The sequence below is a fragment of the Gopherus evgoodei genome, chromosome 6, assembly GCF_007399415.2.
Source record: "Gopherus evgoodei ecotype Sinaloan lineage chromosome 6, rGopEvg1_v1.p, whole genome shotgun sequence".
NCBI classification, from domain to species: domain Eukaryota; kingdom Metazoa; phylum Chordata; order Testudines; family Testudinidae; genus Gopherus; species Gopherus evgoodei.
The window spans coordinates 22,592,230-22,614,777 of NC_044327.1; the positions used below are offsets into that span (position 1 = coordinate 22,592,230).

The window sequence follows — 22,548 nt, forward strand, 5'->3', positions numbered from 1 at the left end:
TCTCACTTATGAAGAATTTTAAATGCTTTTTATTTGCATTTCATCCAAGTTGGTAGATGAGCAATATAAATGTTAGCAGGCCCTTTGAATGCTTTCTGAGCTAGACATTAAAGGCTTTTGGAAAGGATATTAAGATGTGAAAAGAATAGATAACTGTATATCATTGACTTGTCGGGTATGTTTGATTAACTCAGTCAGAACTTTGGTTTGCACTAAGCCCAGCAGATGGAACAGCACAACTTAGTTCTCCTTCCCCACCGCTCAGTGAGATAAATTAAATAAATCTGAAGCCTCTTAATTTTCAGTGGGGGTAAAAGGGTGGATGGAATCCTTGTTCAGTCATACTCGCTGCAGTCTCTTGGGTGGGAAATAAAACTTCACATTGCAATATTTTTAACACAGCTTCCTTGATGCATGCTATCTGTCTGTCCTGGCTGAGAGAGGTTGCAAATAATGTGAACTGAAGGCTGAATGGAGCATTTCTTTCATTTAGCTTTTTGTTTAGGATAGGTTGAACAGTTCTGTTGCACAGGTCACGCATGTCTCCAGGATGAAGACATTAATAACCAGGGGTATAGCTTTAACTTTCTGAGTATTTATAAGCCAGTGGTTTTCAAACCTTTTTGTATTGATGGACTCTTTCATCCAGCAAGCCCTCTGAGTGTGCCCCTCTTATAAATTAAAAATTTGGGAGGGGGTTCATTTAATGTAATGGGAACTCAGAGCTGTCAGCTCCATGGAACTGAGACCTCATGACCTCCACGTAATCATCCTGTGACTCTCTGAAGGGTCATGACCCCCCCAGTTTGAGAACCCCTGTTCTAAGCAGACTGTTGGGTGATGTGTATATGTATATTTAAATAACAAAACGAAGATGTGTGTTACAAAGTTTGTTTAATCTCCTCCCATTCTCTTTGCCAGCTGTCAAAATGTATGCAAAATTAGAAGTATTTAAACTGCATTGAACAGTCAATGGCTGTAGCAAAGCTTTAGCTAGAGGTGACATTTTTAGATGAAGTTCCTTTATAAAACTAACTTTCCAGTTCTCAATGAATTGCCTATTTGTTTGCATAAAGGTTTTTGAGTATTTGCCAGCTAAATCATTTTTTCCCAGTTACATATTTCTAGTACACTTACAGATGGGGCTCTTAAGATGTCTTGGCTGTTGTGTGGTTTTTAAAGAGAACTTTCTGTAAGTTCTCAACCTCCATTTACTGACTCTTTGATGTGAGAGGGGAGGCTTCTCTAATGTAATCAGGAAGGCTGGTAGAAATTTTGCAAATTAAGACTCTCTTCTTTTTGACCCAAATTCAATTTTTTTGGCAAACTTTCTTTTTTTTCTTATCAGCTCTAATAATTAAGAGCTCATGGAGTAGAAAGAGTATTGTAGAGTAGAAAGGCAGAGGTCCCAGTTTAGAGAGGCCAGTTTTATTCTGAAAGCTAGCTTTAGGGGGAGACACACCCCTAGCTGTAACTGCAGCAGGAAATGGGGATGTCAGGGTGAGGCCTGGAGGGCACCTGTAGCTCATGAGCATGAACATATGGGAAAGGAATCCACACATCTTCGCTGAGAGCTGGCCAGGTGCCATTTGCACGGATTGCATGCTCTCCTTCCTGACTGCGCTGTTCCAATGGCCTGGATCTCTGCAGGCATTTTACCCGACAGCAGCTGTGCTACAGCTGCTGCTGGAGTAGGGAACTGGTGGTTCTTGGCAGCTAGCCAGGAGCTGTTGAGGAAAAGAGGATTCTCCCAGCATCACACTGTACCTGTGTATCTGCCTAGAGCAACATCCCTACTGCAGCTGGGCTTCCCTTCCTCCAGCCTATTACTGACTGGCTATAATAAACTCCTGATCTGTATGACTAATCTGCATCATGGACCCAATTCCATGGCAATGTTAACTTTATTCTAGTGCTGTAAAATATCGTCCTGCATTCCCTTCCTTCCTCCCCACATACGTGCCACTAAGACTTGAGTTCAAAATACTGATTATTTTTTTTTAAATGTCAACAGTCCTCTTTGAGGATGACTTTCTCCACTTTGTGCTCCAGACAGCTTTGCTCCATTTCCCCAGTGTTGGATCCTGCAGTGTTTTCCAGGTGGCCTGACTCCTTCCCCTTCCTCCTTCATGTGTTCAGGGAAAGGGGAGCTTCAGCAGCTCATCACTTTGAGCTGCCGCTGCTGCTGCTTTTCTCCAGTTAGCCTAGTTGGCCAGCCTGTTCTAGCTCCCTTATTCCTCCCAGGCTGCAAGCTGGAGTCTAACATTCACGTCCTTGACCTCCTGCTGCCTAGCTCCATGGGGAAGTTCAGGGTATGTGCACTGAAAGTCAGTTAATTCCTCGTTACTGGGAATCCCTGAGGATATAAACTGGCCATCAACAAGTTGAGGCTTGAAATTAGGTGAAAGTTTCTAATCATCAGAGGAATGAAGTTCTGGAAGGGGATCAGTGGGGGCAAAAACACTTTTTAAGTGGGCTTCAAGACTGAACTCTAAGTTTATGGAGGAGATAATATATAATGAGGCTGGCTACATGCCACTGTAGGCGATCTGTGACTGCTAGCAGTAAACTTCTCCAGCAGTGGGTGATGAGAGACTAGATGGGGAGGGCTCCGCGTTACTACAGAGAATTCTTTCTCAGGTGTCCAGCTGGTTGGTCTGACCATACTTAGGATCCAACTGATACCTGTATTTGGGGTCAGGAAAATTTTTTTGTCCTGAGTCAGATTGGCAGATACGATGTGGGGGTAGGGGGTTTGCCTTCCTCAGCAGCATGGGACACAGGTCACTTGCAGGTTTAAACTAGTGTAAATGGTGGATTCTCTGTAACTTGAAGTCTTTAAGTCATGGTTTGAGGACTTCAGTAGCTCACCCAGCAGTTATGAGTCTGTCACAGGACTGGGTGGGTGAAGTTCTGACCTCCTGCACATTGCAGGCCACAGACTAGATTATCATGATGGAACCTACTGACCTTAAAGTCTGTGTCTGTGACAAGATGTGGCAGCAGTAAGGTCTGGGCAAGAAGATAGTAAATGTCATTTTGCTGCAGCTGGATGCTGACAAACTCCATGTCAGAAATACTGAGTATTGTGATGTATTGGAAAAATGCCAAATTCTACAGCTACGGAATGGCTGAATCCGTGGAGCACTGAAAGATGAATGGCGCTGTTAACATCTTAGTTACTTTAGGCTCTGCAGAGACTCAAACTGGATGGATTGCTGCATGCTCACTTGAGTTCTGTGCTTTCTCCACCTAAGTTCCCTTTTAGCTGTCTGGCCATGCAGCTGCCTATTAAGACCTGCACAGGGGCTTAGAGTTGTGGCAGGGAGAGATGTCTCTGCCCTGTCCCTGAGCTGCTGGGGGCAGTTCTTTCTCCCTACTGCAGCCCTGGGCAGCCTGCACCCTTGCATCAGTCCTGAGCCCCCTCTCACACTCCGAACCCCTCGGCCCCACCTCATGAATTTTATGTGCACCCATATGAAGGTGATGTGTCACGCATGGACATAAAAAAAATTAGAGGGAACACTGATCTCCACTGGTATATGGACTAGAAACAATGTTTTAAATTTTGCGGTCATAGAATTGCAGAATCCAGGGAACCCTGATTTCTAAACGAATGTTCCTGCATACGCATGGGAATGTCACTCCCCTGTAAACTAGGCAGGCTGGGCTGGGTGGTGGGATGGACCTCCTTTCAAATAAGTAGGCAGTCACCAATTAGAAATCCTGACGGTCCCTCACTGCTGTGCTAATGATTTTTGCTTGGGATGTCATGAAACAGTTGGCAGTAGCCGTATACCAGATGTACCCAAGTAGTGAAAGGGAGGGACTGTGTAAAGTCCCTTGTTTAAGAAGAGAACAAACACTGAAAGGGGAGATCAGATTAATCATTTTAAACCTGAGTTTACAGTATATAATCTTGGTCTTGGTAGGTTTACTGGTGAAAACCACACTTTTTTTGCACGTAAGCCATTTGGACCTAAAATGAAAATACATTTTGTTTTCAAACGGCCTTCCATTTGGGATACAGTATTTATTGCAGTCCTGGTGTACTCCTCTTCTTGGCTAGTAACTACCTCCACCTGTTTCTCACCCACCCCTGCTTTTTTCAGCTATGCTGTATGCTAGCTTCATATGTATTCTGTGAGCTTTGTGTGTATTCCCACCATGGATACAGTTGAAATATTGAACAAGGTATTTATTACGAGAAATATATTAGGGTGAAAAGCTGTTAACGGTTTGGTGGGCTCACCTAGTGCTAAACTCTGCCAAAGTTAAATACTGAATTTATTGGGGTTATATGGCTGAAGTCTCAAATTTTGCCCTGAAATTCCAGTGACTTAAAAATAGGCAGGTCCTCAAGGCACATGGGCTTAAACTTTACTACAAGCTGTCATGACTGACTGAGATTAGGCCCTGTGTATGTCCCAAACCAACTGGTCAGCATCAAATGTGTGGGTCTGTCATAACATTTTTCCCAGATTTGGACCTTAGCGTCCAAAATATGGGTGTTAGCATGAAAACCTCCAAGCTTAGTTACCGGCTTGGACCTGGTAAAGCTGCCACCACCCAAAAAATTAGTGTTTTGGGGCACTCTGGTCCCCCCAACAACTTTCCCTGGGGACCCCAAAGACCCAAATTCCTTGAGTCTTACAACAAAGGGGAATAAACCATTCCCCCCCCTTTTCCCTTCCAGGTGTTCCCTCCCTGGGTTCCTGGAGAGAGACACAGAAGCAAGCTCCGTGAATCTAAACAGAGGGACTCCACCCTCCCCTTTTCCAGTCCTGGAAACACAAGTACTTCCCTCTTCACCCAGAGGGTATGCAAAGTCAGGCTTAGTAAATCTAACACGAAGAGATTTTCCCCCTGACTTCTTCCTCCCACCAATTCCCTGGTGAGTTGCAGACTTAATTCCCTGGAATTCCCACTAAAGAAAAACTCCAACAGGTCTAAAAAAGAAAGCTTTATAAGAAAGAGAAATACATAAAAATGGTCTCTCTGTATTAAGGTGACAAATACAGGGTCAATTGCTTAAAAGAAATATGAATAAACAGCCTTATCCAAAAAGAATACAATTTAACGCATTCTAGCAACTACACACATGTAAATACAAAAACCAAACAATATAAATCTACTGTCTTATCTCTTTGTACTTACAACTGGGAAACAGAAGATTAGAAAGGCAGGAGACAGAAAGATCACTCTCAGAGCCAAGAGGGTCAGACACAAGACAAAGAACAGAGAACTCCACACACAAACTTCCCTCCACCCAGATTTGTAAAAGTCTTGTTTCCTGATTGGTCCTCTGGTCAGGTGTTTCAGGTTACTCCTTTCCAGGTGAAAGAGACATTAACCCTTAGCTATTTGTGGTCACAGAGCCCAGATGAGCCCAGAGTTTGGAAACTCTTACAATACCAATGGAAGGCACAGTGGGGTGAGGCTAGACTTAGAGCTTGTCTGCACGAGGAAGGTAGTGTGGAATAAGCCAGTCTGTAAATTTTTAAAGTGCACTTGCTATCCCTCGTTAATGCTATGTGTGGACACTCTGACTTTAAAGTATGCTGAGCTAAACCACACAAAGGCACTTCTAATGCACAGTTAAGAATGGCCACATAGAGAATTAGTGTGGAGAACTAATGTGCTTTAAATTCACAGTCTAGCTTACTCTTCACTAACATCCTCAGTCTCAACTCAATCTGTTTGTGGATTTTTCTTGTCCCTTGGGGGTAGGGAAAAGGATGCTAAAATTGCTCTCTGATCCTTGTTTGGATTTAGCAGGGCTTGTGTGTTTTGGGGGAGCAAGCAAAAAGGAGTGCAAGTGGGGGAGAAATATAAGCTTAAAATCTGCATAAGCAGTATCTTTTGGGATGTTTTTTTCCTTGCTCCTTACTGCTAAATCATACATCCGCATATATTCACCGTAATGTCTCCATGTAGACTTCATAGTTGTTACTCTGCTTTAGTGAGTACTGTTTAACTGGCACTTTAACTAAAACGAAAGGCCACAGAGCTACAGCAGCTAGCATTTTACAAACTTCATTGCTGAAAGAGCACTTGTCTATTGGACACTTTATGAATTACCTATTTCTGCTCTGTGCATCTTGTTAAAATTGTGTTGCTATAATAATTTCTTTAAAAAAGAGACCTCAAATTCTTAAGTGGAGATCTTGTGTGCAAAGTATCAGGCAATAGCAAATATCTATATTGGCATGTTAAGTATCTGTGTTTAGTGATTGTCCAAGTGTCATACTTTGGGGGCATGAGAGAGGAATATCTTTGAATAGCGCTGTCCATTGGAGCTGTGCCAGTGCCCTGCATACCCTCTGATGTTCCTTAGCTAAGGGTATAAAGAGCAGAGTCTGCAACTATATTTCGATTCCTTTTTACCGCCAACCGCACTCTACAGTTTTGGCCTTGCGTATTTGTGGTATTTGGGGTTCTAGTTACACTGTCCAGTTAGATTTCACCTTTTAAGCCTTTTGGCCAAAAAAAAGTAGGAAGCACCCTAAAAGTCTGGGAAGTGTTCTACCACTTGACCACTCTTCTGTGGAATTGTTGGAGTCTCCAGGATACAAATCCTGTCCATTCTGCAAGGCAATTATTCTCATCAATGACACACTCAAAATACCTCTTCTTAGCCTTGCTAAGCACACATACCCCACACACGCTCTGAGTGCCTGAACCTCTTTCTCTTAGAGACCTGTGAGGACCTCTTTGGTTCCTGGATGGGAGAAAACTGCCAACCAGAGTAACCATTTCAGTGAGTGCTCTGGTGTGCTGGTGATTAACCACGTGCTACAGGACTCCTTCAGTGTTGAGTTCAGAGTCAGTGGAGGGACGTCCTCCCCTCTTCAGCCCACTCCTGTGGGGAAAGAGGAAGGAAGGCTCCTGATGTTAGGGTGACTAGCAACATAAATGGCTCACTGGTACAGAGGAGATCAAAGCTAGGAGGCAGTTTTAGACCCAAAACAGATCCCACTGATTTTTCTGCACCACAGAAAAATCCTCAGTGCTGTTTAAAGAAGCTTTTCTCCTCACCCATACTGCTATGCTGCCTTCAAGCCACTCAGCACTGTAAAACCATGTACTGGCCCACTTGGCACTGAAGTGCGTGCCATGAGTGTTACAGCTCTCTGCCCCAGCATTCAGCAAAGAAAGAATTGGTACATAAACTTACAGTACTGACATCAGAGCCCCACACACCATCCTCTGTGGTACCAATCATGCTTCCAGTGGTGGAAGAAATAACTTCAGAACCAATGCTCCTCAGCATCCATGAGGTTCATAGTACAGAGGATTGAATGGTGGTAAACCAGCCAGTTGCTGTTCTGGTCTCCATTAAGAATCTGTTCGCTCCAGAACTATTCACATCTTATACTTCACTATTGATCCAAGATATTCTGGGACTGTCTAGAACACGTGAAAGAATGGCTCCACCTGTGGGAGGGACTTTTTCCTCCTCCTGTATCTGAGGAGATTCCTCCCAAATGTTTGCCACATTCATTATCCTACAAACTGAGCTACTTGGCTGGGTAGTTCAGGGCACACCTCTTTTAAAATATCAGGCCACTTGATAGCAATGCCCTGTGATACTTCCCATGGCCTGCAGCACTTTATCCCTATCCAGTACAGTTTTGGTTGTTTTGGGTCCCATGTGGAATACATACCAACAGAGGGGCTATATCTCAAGACCTAGGTCTCCTTCCCTTCATATATCCCAGGAAGGTCACTTAGCTCAGCCTTCACACCTCCAAAACTAAGATGTTGACCAAGATAGGTTGGTTCTCAGCTTCCTGCACATTATTCCTATGGTGACTTCATCTTTGCCAGATGAAGCAACTACCCGGCTGTTCCAACCCAGCCTGATTACTATGTCTTTGAGGAACTCTTATGGCAGATGGTGGATACCCTAGTAATTCTCCTGCGCACTCTGCTGGAAATGGAACAAATTCCTGGAGAAAGAGAACTGGATTGTCAGTACCAATAAATGAAGGTTTGTTAGATTCCCTGGCTGGTTCTATGGCAATCCCCAGCCTCAGTGGCACCCGCATCAGACAGATAATCACTCATCCAAGAGGTTTTAGCATTTTTACAGTCCTCCAATGTGTGTATCGGGGTGACTGATCCACAAGAGGCCTAAGCAACAGGGACTGCCTGAGCCAACACCATGGGACAAAGGCCTGAAAAAGCTTGACCTCTTGGGATGTAAGACATCATTCCACAGGCAGTTTACAAATGTGCATATTGAACTACTAAAGTAGAACTGCTAGGCTAAATATGACTACTTGAACTGGAACTGAGTGTCAGTTCGAGTCTTCCATAGGAGCCTAGGGAGAAACTCAGTGGTAGAAAGGCAGATACTGGCATGTGTGTCCTTAGATGTTGCCCTCAATGTCTTGGGCCTGGCAAGGTTCTGCATTCTCTCCTTCCACATCTCAGTTCTGGAACCATCTTATCAGGAGGCCTGTACCCTTTTAACCTCCCAAAAGGGTACTCCATCCAGTTTCAGTCTCTCCTTGATGTGGAGCAGGGTATGGACTCCTCTCAAGAGTGCTGAGAAAGGAAGTGGACTCCCTTCTGGAGCTCAGAGCTGTGGAGCCTACTCATTTCCTAATACTAAAAAAGAAAGCAGATTGACATTGCATCCTGAATCTTCAACTCAACAAATATAGCTGTTTCAAGTATGGTGACTGTCATCGGGAATTCCTACCTTGGAGCCTCAAGATGGGTTCATGGTTCTCCTACTTACAAGATGCCTATTTGCACATCACAGTTCCTCTCCCACAGGAAATAAGCCATTTTGCTGGTGGCAAAGTCTCATCAGTCCAAAGTGTTTCCCTTGAGACTCTCTGTGGCTCTGGGGATATTCAAGTGGCTAGTGGCTGTGGCAGTTTATCTGAGGAAACAAGAGATCCATATTTTTCCATAGCTCAATGTTTGTCACTCTGAAGCTCAGAATCAACAAAGAGAAATCCATGCTTGCCCTACTTCAAGCATAGAATTAATGGGGGGAAGGGGAAGATATTGGCCTATACAGCAGTAAAGGCGCAGCTACCACTATACAGGGTCTGAGACACTCAGAATGGTGAGGTGCAACTGCAAACCTGGCCAAAGACATCAGTCAGGATGTGTGTCAGGCTCATGGGACTCATGACCTCCAGCACTGTAAAAATTGTGGCCTCCTGAAGTGTGTAAAAGTGCAATTGGTGAAAAACCTAACTTTTTCCATAGCAATTTATGCATGAGAATCATGGGAAGTTAATGCTGCTGACAGGAAGACAACTGAAACTTTTGCAATATGGTGGTGGTGAAGACTCTTGCATAGCTCCTGTACAGGGGAAAAAATGAGTGCCTGTTAGAAATATTATTGGAGAGAAGCAGATCCTGGTGTCAGAAATCCAACAGATGCAGATTTAGTGTACTTTGGTCACATTTCAGCATAGAGATGGAAATAACCTTGAGAAAGTTACAGAAGGAATGGTAGAGGGTCGTTGGAGCAGGGTACAACCAGCCAAGAAATGGATGGATAGTGTACAGCAGGTCACTGGAAGGTCAACTGTTGAGCGCTCCAAGTTAGTGATGGATCATGAAGGTTTCTGAAAATTTTGCTAAAATGACTGATTATGCAGACATGAATAAATGGATTTACTTAGAAATTCTTGCTTAAAGCTATTGCTGAATGCTACTTGAATCAAGCATTCAGCTTGCCAGTCATCTTTCCTAAGTCTCATACTAATGAAGGGGAAGATAAATTCCATACCTTGAATGTGTCAGGGCTCTTACAATTTAGACAGACTGAGGCCATTCAGGAATTCTGCTAGACTATATTTCTGGCTTTTGCCAAATGGAGTAAAATGTCAGCCTGTAGCCCCACACAAAATGGGTTCAGACAGCATTAGAACTTGCTTTCTGATAGATCGCTTGGACCCACCTATGCAGATCAGTATCTGTTCCAGCAGAGCTTAATCAGCCTCTACAGCTTTGCTAAGGGACACTTCACTTTTGGAGATTTGCGTAGTAGCTATCTGGAGTTTGTCACACATTCACCCAGTGCTAGTCCTTCGCAGAGGGCTCCAGATTAAATGCCAGCTCTGACTGACAGAATTGGCTTACAGCAGTTTTCAATAGACTCCAACCACAGACCTCCAGGGCTTGGGATCACTGTATGCAAGTCACCAGAAATGATATGCATATGGACAACACACACGAAAGATCCGAAGTAACTGTAGGGTAACCATTTTTTCCCATTATATACTTGGAGAAATTGTAACCATAGTAGACACTAGTCTCTACGACTACATAACCTAAAGAGGTTTGCATTGAACACTTTATTTTAAAATTTATTCTTCGTAATCACATTAAGTGATATGGAGCCAAGAGTTGAACTCAGCGTTAAATTCAAGGGCTTATCTCTAATACATTGTTTGGGGCTTGTACTTGTACAGGGCTGGAAGAAGGAAAAAATTGACACTAGCTGCCAATGCATTCTGTGTTTAACCCTGGCATGAATGTAACACAAATACTGAATTTTCAATATTTGATCTGTGGTCTCACGTGAGAGAGTTTGGCTGTGTATTTTCGTAGATTTCTCTCTTCCTCTTCTGAACCTGATTCCCACCCATGGAAATGTTTAGGTCCTTGACTGGGGCTCTTAGGTGCTATAATGCAAATTAATAAAAATAAATAGCATTCTAATGCAGTTTGAGTATAGTAAGCATATGGCCAATATTTCAACTCAACACAGGATAAAGGTTTGAGAAGCCCTATTAGGAGCCCTTGTGTTTTTGAGCATTTTATTAAATACTCATGGCCTCATTGGATCTCGTATTTAATACATTTCAAAATACTGGAGCAGATTCAGCAAACTGTTTCAGACAGCTAAGGCTGTCTACAGCACAGCACATATTTATTCTTCCCCAATCTGAATAATTGCTTTTTCTTGGTTTTGTGTCTCATTTGATGCTGCTTGAGATGTCAAAGCAGAGCTAATGTATTACTATTGATTTTTTTTTTCTTGTAACAATTGCAGCAATTAAACTGGGAAAAAATAAACATCACAAATCTGTGGTAAGGGAATAAAATGGAAACCATTGTACTTGTAAATGTTAATATATAAAATACAGCATACTTATTGGGGGAAATGGTTAGAAACTAGTATGTCAAGCTTGTTGGAGCCACCCCGTTTTCTTTTAGTATGGGGGGAAAAAATAGAACTTCACATTGTAATTCCAACTGCATGATCTGTCTGGGGATCCAGTCCCACAGCTGGAGAAACATTGACATGAGAATACTGTGCAGGAGAATCTTCGTAACTTCATTTTTTTCCTTTGGACTCCATTGCTGCTCTTCACACACATTAGCAAGAGAATCCAATTTTCTTTATTTGTAAGAAACCCAAAGATGACTTTGGAAAAATACTCTCAAACTGAATTCCATCAACCTTCTGAAACACGGGAGGCATAGTGCTTATCTTTTCCTTGCAAAATAGCAGTGTGCAAACCTCTAAATCACTGCCCGTTTCAACAGACAAGATATATATTGACACCTGGTCAAGAAGCAACTCAGTTTTCCCTTACCCTTTGCAGAACATCTTCAGCATCTATGAGCCAGCTACCTGGCATAAGTGTAGAACGTATTCACAGCGTGAAATGTCAGCTTTCTTCAGCCAGGGTTGTTGTGCCCTCAGTCGTTCAGATATCTAGCCTGACAATGGTGGTGCACAGTAATAGAAGAGCTGTGTTGAAGTCAACACACATTCCCAAATGATAGGGAGTCATATGAGCACCTTTACATTGTTAGCTACATGGAACCTGTTTTTCTTCCAGTTCTTCTAAACTTGAAGAATGACAAAGAATAAACATAATTCAGGCAATTCTTATTGCTCAAGTGGCTGGGTGGGCTTGTTTTGCAGACTTAATGCATTTGGGGCAACCTCGTTCTCTGCTCACGTACCAAACTTCAGTCACAGATCCCTTCTGCATTCTGACCTAGAAACGCAAGCCCTAAACTAGTGGTTTGAAAAGCTGATATTTTAGAGGTACTGTTTTTATCCAGTAAAAAAACTTGACACTTGTTTGTCATTTTATTCCTGGTGTCATAAGAGGGGCATACGCAAGTGTTTTACTGTCCTTAACAGGAAAGGTGAGACAGAAGAGTTGTGGTCGGCTACTAGTTTTGTTCAACCTTCTGTTGTCGGTCTTGTGTAGAGCCCTGGGTTATTGGTCAGACTCTTGTCTCCCTCTTTCCCACCCATTTGCCATATGCACGCCTTATGATTCTTCTGGACTGTGTCTTGTTTGCAGTCTCCAGATAGACACTTAGTTTCCTCCGTTGTCCTAAATTGTTCCAACTTGTGCTTGCTCTTCCTTTCTCTGTCTATTGAGAGCTTCTCTAGTGGCTATAGTTTCTGCTAAAAGGGTGAGTGAGACAACAGTCCTCTCTTGCCGGTTTTTCCTTCCCTCTTGTCTTTCGTAGGGAAGAGGTGATCCCTGTACAAAATGTCTTGCAGATTGTCCTGTCTAGCAACTTTCTAGTCTCTTTTCTTGAAGTCCAGGAGTCAAAATATCTGACAGGCTGTGCAATTATCTGTTGTCCGGTTGTTGATGGTGCCTAGTTACTAGGGCTCCAGAGACGCTTGTGGTAGGTTGGAACCATGTATGACTTGAGGCTGGAAAGAAAACAAATGTGGTTGTTTGAATCAGAAATTGTTTTCTCTTCAAAAGCTTTAACCAGCTTAGGAAAACCACAAGAGCTCAGCCCAAACATCCATCCTCCTGGAAGCGAGAGTCTCTTGGGGTCTATTTTTTACTTTTCCCAATAGAATTTCTTCTCTCTGACGATGAGGGGTTCCCATGTGGGGGCTACCAGGTATTACTAGAGTACTGAATAACAGCAGCACTGGTAATCTTCTAGCCTTCCATAGGCTATAGCCATATGAGCACCCATCACGGAATCTCCGTAAACAAATAGCAGAATGGCTCAAAGATCACTATGAAAGGACTTGGCTTTCTGAAGGATCTGTAGGCTTGCTTCAGCAAAAGTAAAGCAGCCTCCAAGATGTTCACATGAAGCTTCTAAATTCAATGACTGGAGGTTGCTGCCTTAAGTTGTTTCAACCTTTTTCACACAGTATTAGTGTCCTGAATCTTGGTTACCTTATGAGCCAAAGAAGTGAGATTCCTCATACTGTATATTTGTTGGCAGGCTTTGGAAGTCTCTACCTGTTTCCTAATCAGCATGTCTGACTGGATTGTAAGGCCTTGAGTTGGAGACCTACTGAGATGACAGTTCTGGAAATATTTTAGTTTCTCTTTTTTCCCATCTTATGATTCTGGGCATTTTTCTCCACTCTTGTGGCGGAGTTGACTGGAAATGAGAGTTCTGGGTAAGTACAAAATTATTCCTTTCATAACATTATTTTTTATTTAATCAATTCAGACATCTCTCCCATACTCTTGATTCACTCAGGTGGTGGTGGAGTTTGGGCTTGGGAGAGGATTAAGATGATGATCCTTTAAATCAAAGGCAAAGAAGCATTAAAAAACAGAACTAGGGTGCTTGTGAGCATAATATGCAGCAGCAAAGACTTGGCAAAAGTAGACCTGTGAATTGGAATAGCCACCAATAAGTTACTTCTGAGAATGTGTGGCAGAATCACCCAGTGGCCTTTGGCTCTTCCATCAGTACAGAAAGCTTACATTCTTTTATACAGAAACAAGTGCATAAATTGGTACTGTACCTGGACACAAAGCTGTTGTACAGAGTGTCTTAAGACAGTAACACTTTTTGCATGCCCTAGTGGTTTTAATCAAGTTCCTACCCTTCTAGATATCGGTTTGATTTTCTTTATCCAAGGGTTAACTTTATATTTTGAAATGTTGCTGTGCAGTTTATCACTACAACTCATTATTCTCCGACTTCGCACCTCCCCCTGAAAGAGTGATCGGATGTATTTGTATTTAGTTTGTGTAAAGCTCCCCCACACACATTGTCACGGTGGTCCTGCCACTGTGCACTAACTAGCACACTTTTTAGAATGGTTAGTGCACAGCAGCAGGGTCCACAGAGATGCTTGGTGCACAGCAGGCTGATGTGGGGGGAGGGGCTTTACACCCCAGCTTGCCAGGAACTAAATGTTTATGTGGATAAGTGCTTAGGCTTATGATAAGCAATATCCTGTATTACTACTTTTGGGCCTGCTGTGGGTAGAACACTTGAAGATGAGAAAAGGTGCGTTTTAGGTTTCCAGAGCTCTCCATGAAACATTACAACTCAAAAGGTAACCACCTGTATAAAATGTTGTACTGTGACTGTGATTTCATAACTACAGTATTTCTTACACTGGAAATGGTTTCTTTAGTTAGTGTTTTTTTGCTCTTTTTTTTTTTTTTAAAGATACCAAATAAAATAAGGGAAATTTCAGAGTATAATGTGCTGGAGAAAAGCCAGTTGGCTTTCCTTCTAGCATTCCTCCATAGTACCAATGGAAAATATGTTGAGTTTTTGGGGAAATACTAATTCTTGCAGAGTCCAGGGTTTAAACGAAAAATACATTTAAATGTATTGTCAGAATACCCTCAGTAACTTGTGGAGACTGTATGGAAGAGGCTCCAGTCTAAAGATTGTCAACCTGCTTCTGGCGATGCTGGAATCCCTGGAAACTTCCTGTATTGTTCTCTCCTCTGTAAGCCCCTCTTCTCCCACCCCTGACATACATGCCAAAAGTCCCTGTCATTTGTACAAATTAATCTCATATCTGACACATTAGTCTGAGGAGTTCTCATTGCTTGTATCTTGGGCAAAAATATTCTATTGCAGCATGTAGCTAGTATCATAGCTCATCCTTCTGTGTAAGTATTAACTCTTCAGCTTATTTTTTTTAAAGAGAAGTAATCAAAGATCAGTTTTACATAGGCTATTGCTAGTCTGTCAAGATAGTCATGCTGTCCGATTAAGCTCCAAGGTAATGCAGTTGTAATAGATGAGGTTCCTATTTCAATACAGTCTACTTAGGGTTGGTTAGCAATCTTATTGACTTGTACATTTTCCAGATGCTTACCCCAAGATGTAATAATGTGGATTTTATTAGTAATAGCCCATGTCCACAAAGGTGAGTACACTTTCAAGCGGACATATTTGCTAGAAGTCTAATGAAATAGCTTTTAGCTGTGTAAGATCCTAAAAAGTTAGCTATTGGTGTAGCTGTATTAAACAGCTGACAAACCTTGTTCTCTAGGAAAGAATTTAGTGCAAAGGGTTTCTGGTTGTGTGTCCATGTCCAGCTGTGTTTAACCAAAACATCTTGGGTTTTTTGGAGTGCCTTAAATTTGTATTTGTAAAAATGTTGCTAGGTATCCAATTACTATCTGGTTTTCCTTTTCTGTTAAATTTGTAAAATACAGAACAAGTCTTTAATACTGCATCCCAGATGGTTCTCCTTTTCATGTGGGCTGTCTTAAGGATGAAAAAGTTGCTGGTGTGCACATAACTCTACCCATATTATTTATGAAAGGGAGGTGGGGAAGAACCTGATTTAAATATACAATTTGAGTCCTGGGCCTCATAAAGTTTCATGTTAAATTTAAAATCAGCCTATCAGATGTCTTAAAATCTCAAATTATAGAAACATTTAAACTTAATGTTGTTCTCTGTTAATCTCAGTACTTGTATGCTGTCAACCACTACTGGTCTTGTTGATTTAATCTGGACTACTCTACATTTCTAATGTTCACCACTTTGGGATATTCTTAAACTACAGAGCTTTTGGGATGTAATATGAAAAATCATCTTGTGTTGTAATGATCTTGAAATCCTCTCCTATAATTACGCTTTTCACAAAAGTTGCCTCTCTGTAGTTGTCATAAAAGTCCATTAATGTCTGTTAGCCAGGATGGGTAAGGAATGGTGTCCCTTGCCTGTCAGAGGGTAGTGATGGATGGCAGGAGAGAGATTACTTGGTCATTACCTGTTAGGTTTACTCCTCTGGAGCACCTGGCATTGGCTACTGTCGATAGACAGGATACTGGGCTGGAGGGACCTTTGGTCTGATCCAGTACGGTCGTTCTTATGTCATTTTATTTTCTCACAGGAGATGCACATTTTGCTTTGGATTTGAATAGAACCAATGTGGCTCTAATCTGAAATGTAAAAGTGGCGTAGCTTCATTCAGTGTATCTACTTCTTTTGTGTATTCTGTGTACGTATCTGACTTTATTAAATGCTTTTCTGCTTTTCGCTATTTGCACTGAATAGCTAACGTGGCTGAGTGAGCTAGATTTTTTCCTCCTTGTACATTAACAGAACTGTCTTAGGTGTCAGCAAGAACCTAGTTGAATTTGGCAGTGGGGTTACACAGTCAAACTTTGCTCATATCCCAAATAGTTATGCATCTAGTGGACATAACTTGCTAATGTTAGTTTCAGCACCATAACAAAAGTGGTGAAGGCTAGAAACAAAACAGCTGAGGTGAAAACCAATATATGGGGTTAAAAACGAAGTTTGAGTGTCCAAACCCGCTACCTTAAATGTACTTGAGTGATTATAATAGACATTAGGAGATGTTTTCTGGCTCTAATAACTGTATGAATTATTAGCAGCAGACAGTTGAGCTTGTTAAAAGGAACATTATTAAATTAAAAGAAGACTTTGTTGAGGTGGCAAATGACTTCCATTTTATTTTCTGTGGAAACTCGGGGGGCTTGTTGAAGGCTGGGTGAGATGACTGGGAAAGCATAGGAGGACTTACTGTCTATGTGGGAAAGAAAGGGGGTGGTAATTAATATGTGTACCGTAAGCAAAGCTGAGGGGACAGAATCAAGGTCAGTGTTGAATCCTTAACTGTGAAGACTTTGAGTTTGACATTTACTTTAAAAGTTTTAGCCCTGTATTGAGAGAAATGCAGAACTATATGTAGTAGCTTGCCTTCGTATGCTCTTGGCTTGTCGTTCTCATGGTATTTTATCTGGAAAATAGCAGAGGCTCCAAATCTCTTGGCTTTTCTTGATATTTATTACAAGTAATACTTTCAGTGTAAAGTAAACATTACATGACTGATGGCAAAAAGATGCATTAATATTCACTGGAGATCAGAATACCTGCCTTCAGTCAAGGACTGGCTGGCAGGTCTTCAAGGAGTAATTCTATTAGAAAAGACAACTTACAAAGCTAGAGGGAAAACCAGCAGAGTTCTAACTGATTTGAGACTTGCTGCTTCTCTTTATAACTAAAAACTCCAGGTTTTCAGATTTCGATTTCCTGCTTTTTCATACTCTCTATTTAAAAAAAAACAACCTTTAGTTTTAGAAATATAGCTAAAGAGACCCATTTAACTCCCCAAATTGATGCAATTTTTATGCGCATTTATTTTTTTAAGGGCTTTTTAGGTTCAGTTCTTGCTGATCTTGTTCTATAGTGATTATTTGTTTAGTTTCATTAGCTTGAATGTTCTCATTTTTTTCAGTCTTCAGAATGTCTTTTACAACTAAAACGGTCTAATCTTTTACTTCAAGTTAAAAGTAAGGTTTTTAAATTGAGTTTTGTCTGGTTATTAAATAAAGTGGTTCTAGATGCATAGGTTTTGGAGTTGCTTCACTATAAAAGGGAGTGTGGGTGGCGGAGACATGATATTTATCTGGGTCAGAAATGACACATTCTGACTATGGGGAATAAAATGCCTTGGAAGACCTGTAGGTGTATATCTTCCAAGCAGCTGCTAGTTCTTGGGCTGAAATATGTTCATTAACAGAACTGTGTACAGCAGCTCCCTGATCCAACATTCACCTTCTCCATGCACTTATAAACTGGCCTTTCCTGGGCTTGTGTGTGTTGGCAGAAGGATACTCCATCCTGTGGTAATTGCATACCTGTTTATTTTCCCTCAGTCATAACCCAGTCATTCTTTCCACTCACTGTTTGTAAACGTGTAAAAATAAGGGTGGTTTTATACTCTGTTGTGGCTGACTGTTTCCCATGTGGTTAAGAGTTCAGTGGATGTGCCAGTAAAGGGTAGACTTGTTGTTTTTCTTTTTTCAATAAAGAGCCGCTAACCTGAAGCTCTGTGTCACTCTGGGTCTTTGAAAACCGATAGTCCATATCCCTAAACTGTCCTTTTTCTCAGCTCTGTGTGTATGGGTGAAGCTATTTGTGTACATTAAATGGTAGCTATGTTAATAATTTTAGCTTTAGAACACCTACGTCCATGATCATCCACCGGTCGATGGTTCTAGTTGTCTCAAAAGACTACAAGGAAGGGATCCAACCCTTGCATAAAGGTCTGTGGACAAGTCTTAGAAGAAAAATAGTAAGTCAAACGTCTGTATCAAGAAGTTCATTAGGGAGGTGAAGTAACGTGTGTGTACACATGTAACTACACAACCACTCATCTTTATCTGCTGTAGCAGCTTACAGGGAATTCTTAACAGTCCTATTGAAGTGCTCTTGCTCTGAAGAAATTGGGTCAGATGTATCCCAATATAGGTATGAGATCAGAGGCAAAAAAATAGAAATTTATGTTTGTGGAGTGTAACACCTGACAGGAGACATTATGAAACAGGTTCTATGGGAAGAAACCTGCACACCTCTCTCTCTCTCTCGATGGTTGACATCAGTTTGCTGTGTAATGTGGCTGGGGGTGGGGAAGGCCTGTTCAGTGTTAGTGGTTTACAAGTAGGATTTGTCTAGTCAGTTGCATTGTGGCTTCATTGACATAATGAATTAAGTTCTGGGCACTGCATTTCTGGAAAACTGGACAAATTGGAGGGAGTTCAGAGATGAGCAATAAAAATGATAGAGGGCTGGTGAGATTAACTAACTTTCAAAAAGAGTTCAATAGTAAAATATGTATAGCATGCCCAAGTGATTTTGGCCTTGGCTACAGTGTCATTTTCTTAGTCTCCCATTATATATTACTGCTTGTGGCAGCAACAGGTGCTGGTTTAAATGAGTGGTGGTTAGAAACTCTTAAAACAGGCCTGCATGAATGCAGTGGCTTAAAAATGCCAAGGGCTGATCAGTGGCTGAATCAGTGCAGGTAGAGGTCTAAGGGAGGGCAGTACCCTGCAAATATTTTGAAGGGTGCAAACACTATTGATTTTGAGTTTCTAAAATATAATTGTAGGAGCCCATCCAGTGACTTAAACTTGCACATAAATAACCAAGGAAAAGGTGGCATTCAGCTTAATTAAAAGGGGTTAATTGGAAGTTAGTATGACTTGAGGGAAATATCAGAGAAAAAGCTTCAGGTAAGATGTATTGGATAAACTCCCAAGGGAATCAGTGCCCAGTTGATTTGCACACGTAAAACTTGACAGGACAAAACTCTAGCAAATGTATAGTTGGGACAATCTTACAATGGCAGATGAAGACTCTAGAAAACCAAATAGTTACAATGTTAAGGTAGGTGCTTTCTATCTGATATGCTTGTTCTGTGCAGGCCAGTGTAAGTATATACCTTGGTTCAGGAAAAGATTTTCTAGGTTTTAGAAAGATGGCCTGGAGGTTCTTTTAGAGGCTAATATATTTACCTAAATACCCTGAAAAGAATACTATCTTTACTTTTTTTTGTAAGCTATAAACACTTTGGGTAATGAGATGGTAATAAATTGAAATAGTTCTCCCCCCCCCCATTTCCCAGGAAGGTTTTCCTGAAGAAATAAACCATGGTCAAGTGAAGTGAGTTGGTTAGTAATTGCTTTCAAGCATTCAATAATTCAGCAAATGCCTTAGATCAGAGGTTCTAAGGACAAATTTTTTTGGTGGCCTCTCCGTGCGGCCATCAGCTCTTGCTGGTGGCTGCCTCACACTTCTTCCTAAAATATTTAGCTAGCTAGCTTTAGGAAAAACAAATATACACATCCAAGTGTTGTTGTAATTTATTTATTGCTAACTAGTAAGTCTGTTGTGAAAAGTGATATTAAGCATACAAGTAGCGCTTTTCACAGTAGATTTATTCAGGCCTGTCAAGCCTGGGAACAAATTAGGCCCTGGATGGGGGGAGGCAAGGGCAATGGTGCTGGGTGGGGGAAAGGCAGTGGGGTGCTGGAGCCCAAAGCTCTGTGGCCAGAGCCTGCTGCCCTGCCATCCCGGGGCTGAAGCCTACCACCCCTGGGAAAGTGGGGATCTCACCGGCTGCCTCGTCCTCCAGCATTGTGCCCCAGGTGTCTCCATAGAGGGAGTAGGGCCCAACCATTGCGAGCAGCCCCAGCAATCAAAACCAAGGTGGTGCATCCAGGAGCAACAGGGAGGGGCTCTCCCCCCTGCCCTCCCAAAAAAAAAAAAAACAGCCCAGTAGGCTGTGGACACCAGAAAAGCCCCTGGTGGCTGCATTTGAGAAACGCTGCCTTAGATGGTGTAAAAAGCTGAGCATCCTATAAATGTGCAGTTCAGTGTAATGGTACATCTTGTTTTCAGTTACCATCCTGTTGATTTATTTATTAACTGGGGCCAAATTAGACACATACAATCTGGATGTTGCTAAACAATGAATAAATATCTTACAGCTTTTTACTCCACTTCCTCACTTTCAGGTATGTGGGATTTATTTTTTTTAAAATGAACCACCTCCACTCCTTCCCCCCAGTATTTTGAATTTGAGCGGCTTTTCAATAAAATAATTAAAAGGTGCAGCACATCTACAAGAGCAATATAGCTGTCACCCTCAGCAGGGAAAGCAGTTCTTGCCAAAAGCAGCCAAAGAATCGTTTAACGTTTAAGTTTGTAGAGGTCTTCCCTAGAGTCCCATTATTTCTATAGAAAAACTTTTAAGTTCTGTCCCTAGAAGAAAAAAGGAAAATGACTTTCTGTTGTCTGTTCATGATGCTTTATTCTACCTTCAGCTATATTGCTTCTCGTTTAAATGGGAGAATTTTAAGAATGGACAACATGCATCCTTTGTCACCTGTACCATTGACTCTTAAATTTCTCTGTGGATGGCATCTCACTGGGAAACCTTCCCCATTGGTTACTGGAGGGCTTGTGAGTCTCCAATAGCCATGTCAGTAGTACTTAAATAGGTTTCCTTTATAATCATCATTTACGAGACAACTTTGCCATGGTAAAACTGATTCAGTTAAGGATTTCTCTTCATAACTACGGAATCAGTAATTGCATGATTTAAAAGGAGAAAAACCCTCAAAAACAGTCAAGGTAGAATAGTGGATCACTTGCAAATGCACGTTACTGCAAGGCTGAATATTATATCACCAGCCCCAGCCCTTCACTCTTCGCTTGTTTATGTACCATAAACCAAGTTACAGGTTCTTTATTTGCAGCTGCTTGCTGACATGGGCAAAAACTGCACTGTCGTCTTAATGTTTAGGAAGTACTGTCTATTCTTTATCCTCCCCTTCTTTTTTTGATTAAACAGCTGACTTGGTTGATGTGCATAGGCTTTTCATGGGTCATTATTCAGTAGATAGCTATGTGATTGCTTTTGAAAAAAATGTAATCTCAGACTCTACTAAATCAATTTCTCAAATGATTTCCCCCCCCCTTCCCTCACACACACACTTTCAAGTTTTGAGTGAAATATCAAAAATACCTTGGCAACATTAAATTAAAATGGTCCTTTTTAGTCAAGTGATAGTAGCTGTCCTGGGGATAGGGTGGGCTCAGTGAAACCTAAAGCAGCAATTTCAAAGCATAAACAAATTGGCTCTTTTTGTGCAAACATGAATAGCCTTGTTGGGATTCTCCCCTCAGTCATAAGTTTAAGGTTCCTCATCTTTCTGAGGCTAAATACTTAGCAAAGGCCCACTTCTGTCCATGTGGCTACAGAATCAAGCCCCAGTGGTGTGTTCCGTTGTGCCCCCACCCTCCGACTTTAACCCACCCCTTCCATAAAGTACATCTCAGCTGCTTGGGCTTGAGATGGGCTGTCATAAATACTAGTTCCACAAAATGTGGTGAAAATGTAATTCATTAAAATGACCCCTCACGATGGGAAGTATTTTAAAGAAGTCTGCTTGAATCTTAAATGTATATATTGGATGCTGTTTCACTGTACTGGGTAGAATTACTCTGCTTTGTTTCAGCCTTCGTTATAGTGGAATCCTAATTGGCCTCTGTGAAGGTCACAACAAATATTGGCTTTCCCGCATGTTGTAGTAAAACAGATTCTGGTATATCTAAGTTCAGCCCTCTGACATCGCTGCACTGCTATGCAAGATTACTTGATACTCAGTGTCTGGCTGATTTGTCCAAATTCCTCAGTTACAGCCATTGCTTCTGCTGATACAGCCCTTGACTAACGGAGGCCAGGGGTGTTGAACATGTGTGTATTTCCCTTCCAGGAAAGACAGATTGAGAGTCTCTGCTGTCATTTCCCTTTGGTTTCATCATAGTTGATGTAGAGGTAGGAACTATTTCCAAAGAGGCCAAATCTTAAGAGTCATCTCTTGGATTCTCTAAATTCAGTGACACGCTTCTGTGTGCAGTGTAACGTCTTTCTGGTGATCACCTCGCCTTTAGGGCTTTCTATTTTTAAGTTAGATGAATTTTCTCCCAGGTTTTAGGTAGCAGATGTTTTATTCTCTGGGCCACAATCTAACTTTC

The 22,548-nt window shown here is 41.7% G+C and overlaps 1 protein-coding gene across 9 annotated transcripts in view; it reads left to right on the forward strand.

The window, feature by feature from the left end:
- ELAVL2 (ELAV like RNA binding protein 2) overlaps window positions 1–22,548 on the forward strand; it is a 161,593-nt gene that overhangs the window by 75,837 nt on the left and 63,208 nt on the right. The gene's annotated exons all lie outside the window — the stretch shown is intronic.